We start from the raw sequence: 7,250 nt of genomic DNA on the forward strand, positions 1-7,250 counted from the left end.
CACCGCCTTCATCTTGTAAGTTTGACAAATCTATTGATCTTTGATCTGTCTCTATGGGTTCTACCTCAATCCTCTGTTGCATTGCTTTTTGGGTCGGTAATGGCAACTAAGAGAAGTGTTGACAATATCAAGGAGGCTGATTTGAAGGGAAGAAGGTTTTTGTTAGGGTAGATCTCAATGTTCCTTTGGATGAAAACCTCAAGATCATAGATGATACTAAGGTCAGGGTTGTTGTTCCTACCATCAAGTATTTGATGGATCATAAAGTCAAGGTTATCCTCTCAAGCCATCTGGGCAGAGGTGGCGGTGTTGGGCAGAGGCGGAAGTGGAGGTAAAGGTGGCAGTGTTGGGAAAAGGAGGAGGAAGAGGTGGGCGGAGGCATTGCCGAAGGTTGCCGGAGGCGACGGTAGGTGGCAGCACTGATGAATAATCTGCAAGAGGAAAAAGATGAACAGTACTTTTGCCCTTATTTGATATTAATTATTTTTAAAAAGTTAACCTATTTTTGAAATTTTATTAAAAATATTACTTTTATTGATATTAGGGCCTAAAAGTTGCCCTTATTTGTTATAATCCCAAGATATTAAAGCACTGGCTTTAGATATGTTTTCTGGGAATGGCATATGAAAGTGTCGTTGACAACAATAGAGCTGATGGCTTTGGATTGTTGAAGCCTAAACCATCAAAAGCCACCCATCGATGGCATATACAGTGGGGTGGAATATTCCAATTCATGCCCAATTGCTTTGCCATTTCAGTAATGGTTCTCATCCCATTAGTGTTATGAAAAGAAAAGCAATACTCTGGTACTTGTGATTTTTAGGATATGGTTGGGGTTGTACCATCAAACAAGGTTGGTAGTGACAATCCAAGAATTTTCAGTTATAAGGAGCACTACATAGGCTCTAATGGGTTTAGCAAGGGTTAGGTTCTTGGGAGTGGCAGTTTCGGTCAATGATGGAACTATGTTTGGAGTTAAGTGCATGGTAGAGAAAGGGGAGTGGTTTTTCAGAATAGATGTGCCACGTGAATCTTGTCTAGTTCAAGGGACGGTGCATTCACGAGGACCAGTTACTCCAATAGAGCAGAAGCTAGAGACGTAATAAGACTGGTCAATCTCTTGAAAAGACATATCAAAAGCTAGCTGACAATGGAGAACGGAGATGCAACAATCAAGAGATCAAGAGAGAGTGAATGCTATCGTTCATCATTTGCGATGATGCACGATGTGGTGCTCCCTGCTGGTAGACAGCTTGGATGCGGGACTAAGTAGGTCGCCTGGTTGAGCTGCAAGAGAGATAGATCAGAGTGTCTGGGTTGCTTTATTCAGGGAAGGCACTCTGATGCTTAAGTCAATGAACTAGGAATGTGATTACAAGAATGCAAGAGAACTAGAGTGCTTGAGAGCTAAATCGTGCATACCTTTTCAGAGGGAGGGGACGCCTTTACATAAGCAAGTTGCTATGAGGCTCACGAAACATGAGATCTCTGGCCCGTCTGGTTCAGAGGTGGCTTTCACACTCAGAGATGGACTTCACGTAAGTGGGGGTAGTGCTTATCCAGTTGCACCCAAAGCAGGAAGGGTGATAACTGGCTCTTTCGACATGGCGTTGTGATCTCGGGGAAGTTAGAGACGATAGCCCACTTAAGGAGAAGGTCACCAACCCATTTCTTCCAAAGTAGGATGCTTCTCATGCCGACCTGATGTCTTGCATGGGTCGTTCGCAGTTTGGTCTATCGAGGTGGTTTCGAGGTCGTTAGGCGGGTTTGAGGTGTCTAAGGTGCTTCCGTGGCTTACTTGTGTGTAGACTTGTTCATGGGCCGGGCTCGGGCCGGGCTTTCACTTTGTATTAACAGAATTTTCTAAGGCCCAAGCCCGAGCCCGGCCCTCATAAAAAGCCCGAAGCCTGGGCCTGGGCCCGAGCCCAAAATTTAGCCCATACTATTAGCGACTGAATAAAGAGAGAGAGAGAGAGAGAGAGAGAGAGAGAGAGAGAGAGATTATAAAGAAAAGAATAAAAAATGTATATATTAAATTATAAATATATATTTTAATAAATATTATATTATTTATATATTTTATATAATATATAACATACATATCGGGCCGGGCTGGGCTTTTTTGACAAATCCCAAGCCCGGCTTGAAACACAGTCGGGCTTACTGTGTTAGGCCCGAGGTCAGGCCCGCGGGCCTAATTACATGACCAAGCCCGACCGAGGTGCAGGCCGGGCCGGGTCGGGCCATCAAGCTACCTGGCCCATGAACAGGTTTACTTGTGTGGTGCTAAGATGTCGTTTGATTGTGTTGAGGTGCCACGTGTCTCCATGTCCCTAGAGCACCAAATCGCCCATCATTAGTTCTTCAGGCTGTGGTGACTCATTCGACTTGTTCACCCAACTCGGCTCAAGGGGCGGGCTAGTGTGCGACAAGATTCAAACTTCAAATTTCAAGTTGGGCGTGCAAGTTGGATACATAAATTTTAAAATTCCAATTTGTCTGCAAGCGGTGCAACCTTCTCGACCGTTGATATGATGCCACGTCGCCTCATCTTTCAATTTTTTGCGCCCAAAGCTATAAATAGGGGGTCCTTGTGCGGGTCCCATTCGTACTATTTTGAGATATCGGCGAGAGAGTGGGGTGATCGATTGGAGGAGAATTCTACTGGAAGATCGTTGTTAGATCGGCAAGCGAGATTTGGTTAAGCGAGGTCGATTTTTTTTCCTAAAAGTTGGTGAGTTCTTTTCCCTTTTTAGTCATGTCCTCAAGTGAGTTAGAAGGGGGTCCTCTTATTCTACTTGGGTTAAGGAAGGGACCTCGACGAGGTTCCCACATCGGGGCCTCGACGTCTCAATAGGAGTCAAAGGCCAGCTCCCAATTCAGCCGTAGTGAGCTAAGAGGGGAAGAGATCGTTGGCTTAGTATCAACATTGATCCACGGCCGAGGCGAAGCCTGTGTCTATGAGGAGGCATTGATCATCGGCCTCCGATTCCCTCTGGACCCATTTATTGTTGAGTTGTTCTCCCTCTATGCTATTTCTTTGGAGCAACTCTATTTGAATGCCATCTGAATCCTCATGGGAACGATTTCTTTTAGCTATCATCTTGATTTTCCTCTTGGCATAGATGTCTTCTCAAAGCTATGCAGTATAAAGAAGGTTTCAAACGTGCCCTACTATTTTTACTTATCTTTCTGCCAAGGTTATAAGCTTCTAGGGAGCTTCTCCACAAAGATTAAGGACTAGAAGAGTAGGTATTTCTTCCTTTCTCGGGAGGTCAGCTGGCCTATGGATACCGTTTGGCGACATAGGGCGAGAAGGATCTCTGAGGTCAAGTTCAATAAAGAGTTGAGTGTTGAAGTTCAACACCTCGTACGTAAGCGGCTACTAGTAGACTAGTTCCTAGCTGAGCCTATGCTCATTCAGGCTAGCCTGAGTCCTGTAGGTAGGTCGACCAAATCGTCCTTTATTTTTATATTGGAAGTTAACCTCTAGCTCGGCTAATTTTTCTTTTGTCTTCTCAGAGATGGCAAGTATAGCTTCTCTCCTAGCCACAACCAAGAGACCTTCAAGGAAGAAGATGAGGGTGGCGAACTCATCAGTCTGCTCATTGGTGGAGGGTTCGTCGGCCGGTGTAGAGGAGTGGCCTTCTGCACATATGCCCGAAGTTGTCAACCTAGAAGGGGGCAGCAACCCAATGTCTGTAGAGCCCACACAGGCCGCCACAAACCCAACTGCCTAATCCCCTTAGGTTGCCCAAGAAGGGCGTGCTATCAGCCCCTATCACTCTTACATACCTCATTTCATCCCCAACATCAATATTTCAATCATCGACCATCTCACCTCACTGATCCTCTAGTTGCTCTGTGAATGGGGAGAGGAATTCTTCTTCCTCAGGACTTATAGTTTTGTAGTGGGCTGGATCCTTCTGATGTCAGTACGAGGATGACTTGGTGCATCCTCCAAGTTTGATATCTATTTTTGATGCTCTGCTTTTCTTTCCTTCTGGGCCTTGTTTATTTTTCCTTTCTTACAGGCAAATACTATGGGCTAGGTCTTGTTAAATCAGGTCCCCTTGTCCAAGCAGGAGAAGTATGAAATGTAGGGTAACATAGAGGCCCTGGAGGCCCAGCTAGAATGAGCTTGCCTAAGTGTTGAGGCAGCCCACCATAGATATGGAAAGGCTTATTCTATTGCATCTAGCACACCTTCAAGGAAGTTCAGTTGTCAAAAATCACCTTCTCCATCTACATAGGGTTCTGTGTCATTACTCTATCGGTGACCACCTAAGGAAGTTTCGACTGTTTGGATGCATTGTAAGAGTTTTATCACTCTCTTACAAGAAAACTAATGAAGTATGAAAATTTGAAGGAAAATAATGGGTAAAGTAGTCTTTTTCATCTTTTCGTTAACGACATTAATGACAAAGAGGTTTTAGCCAATTGTCTAAGACAATAGTTAAATAGTAAGGGTAGAATTACTTAATTAACTAAGCAGTAAGGGTAGTTTTAGGGTTTTCAACATGATAATTTACAATGCATTGAAGAAGGTCTGGACAAAGGAGGAGGATGGATATATTGAAATCAACTCATCACCCAAGAAGAAAATAAGTTTGATTTCTAGATTGACATTAAATTTTGTATTACATTTCCATTATTGATAAAATTATTTATTATGTATGATACTTATTTTTGTTAAATATAACGAACGTATAATATTATAGATGTATCCAATATTTTATTTTCTATAACTATATAATATTAGATGTGCCCAAATTTTTCTCTAACGTTTTTTATTTTTGTAATTCTTTGTATTTTCTATTTTTTAAAATTTTATTATTTGATTATGACATCTTTTCATTTCTAGATTGATTTTAAATTTGACATTCAATTTTCATCATTAATAAAAATACTTCTTGCAATTCATACTTATTTTCATTTAATATAATGAATATACAATATTAAAGATTTGCCTAATTCTTTTTATTTTTTTATATTATATATTTTAATTTTTATTATTTAATTATATCATTATTTATTAACCTATTTGACCTTAAATGATTGAATTGCTTACCCACCACCGGAAGAAAAGAAAAAGGTTTTGTTTTCAAATTACTTTTCAAAGTATTTATTTTTATACTATTAAAATTAATATTGTGGATTTAATTAGTAGAATTTAGTGATAGAAAAAATATATCTTAAATATAGAATTTAGTGAGAGAATATATCTTATATATGAGATTTAATGAGAGAGAATAAGGAAATAGTTTTATTTCCAATTGGTTTTAAATTTTACATTCCATTTCCATCATTAATACAAACATTTCTTATTTATCATACTTATTATTATTATTTTTTTGTGGATTACTTATTATTTTTAATATGTCAAATATATGATGTTAAAAATGTTTCCATATTTTTAATTTCTATTCACATTTTATCTATTTTTTGAATTTATTATTTAATTGTGGCAACATAGATTGGTTCATTTGACCCAAAATGGTTTAATTTATTACCACCAACACTATTTTTTCGAGGTAGATTTTAATAGTATAACTTTTCTATTTTATTGTAATTATTAATTTATTATGTATGAATTTAATTAATAAAATTTAATGATGAAAAGAAACAAAAATGCCTTAAATATATAATTCAATGAAGGTGAATGCAAAGTTAATAACTTAAATGTTGGATTTAATGGGAGGGAATTGAAAGCAATAAATATCTTAAAATTACCTCTTTTAAACTCATTTAATATCATAATTGATGACATTATTTGCTTTTTAAAGTAATATAGATATATAAATAAAATATACATTACAAGTGTATAAACTCTCTCTCTCTCTCTCTCCTCGACCCCCTAAGGTATCTATCTCCTCTAAGCCATTAGGAACACATCATGTTACCCACTCCCCAATCAATTCCTAAAATTTCTCTCTCCACCCTAAGGTCTCTCATTTAAAATATTCATAAAATTATCAAATATTGTTATTAGTTAACTCATGACTTTTTAAAGTATTTTGGATAAATACTGTTATATTGATGTTAATTAACAACATTTTATAGAAATCAAAAACTCTTTAACTAATTTTTATAAAATTGAAAATTATATTTAACAATTCTCAAAAAGTATAAAATTTTAGTTATTGCTATTATTATAGTTAATAACCAAATGCAAATGGGGGAATAAAATATTATAATGTTGAAAAATTAATTTATTTTAGAAAGTAAAAGATAAATTAGTGTAATTTTGTTAGTAAACTACCTAATGAAAAGTATTTAATAACAATTTAAAATAATTTTTAATAAATCTCCATAATTACACAAATGTACTAAATTTTTAAAACATTTTCATAAAACTACATTTTGGAAATTAAAAGACATAAATTTTGAAAGTTTATTTAAAATGTATTAAATAATTACTGAAAATTATTGAAGTATTTTGAAAATTTTAGAAAGAATTATTACATTTGATAAATTTTGAAAAACTATTGAAAATTATGTCATTTTCATTGAAAATTATTAAAGATCAATGAGTATGAGAAAGGGAAAACTGTAGTTTGAACCAATAATTACACAAATTATTAAGATATTAGCATAATATTGGAAAAAGGAAATGATTGAATGGTTTATATTAGAAAATATAAGATAAATTAGTGTAATTCTGTAAGGAAACCATTTAAAAATAAAACAAATTATTTATTAACAATTTAAAAATAAATTTTCACAATTACACAAATGTAATAAATTTTCATAAAATTATATTTTTGAAAATTAAAGACAATCTAGTGTACTTTTAGAAATTTACCTTGTAGCTAATACTCAGGATATTCTTTTGATAATTTTGTCATCAAATTGAATATTGGGTTAACGAGGAACAAGTGCCTTGCCTTGAACCTGCCCAACACTAGAGACAAGGTGAAAAAATTTCAAAGATTCCCCATCCTTGATGAAGAGTGAATACCTTGCTCTGAACTCACTACAAGAAAAATGACTCTTAACGACAGTTTTGACTGCCACTAAAAATCCCCTAAACTATCGTTAGAGATTTTACCGGCAGCCGGAAAATTGCTGCTAAACAACTATCGCTAGACATTCTAGCGGCAGTTTTCGCGGCTGCCGATATAAAAAATCATTCTCCATTCAAAATATTTAAATTACAAATACATCTTAATTTCAATTTGACAAATTCTTGTTTGTACAGGAATTAAATAGGGTCTGAACCAAACTCTCTTCTTCCACCCCTCGTGTTT

This window comes from Nelumbo nucifera, chromosome 1 (genome assembly GCF_055504915.1).
Source record: "Nelumbo nucifera cultivar China Antique chromosome 1, China Antique-T2T, whole genome shotgun sequence".
Taxonomy (NCBI): Eukaryota; Viridiplantae; Streptophyta; class Magnoliopsida; order Proteales; family Nelumbonaceae; genus Nelumbo; species Nelumbo nucifera.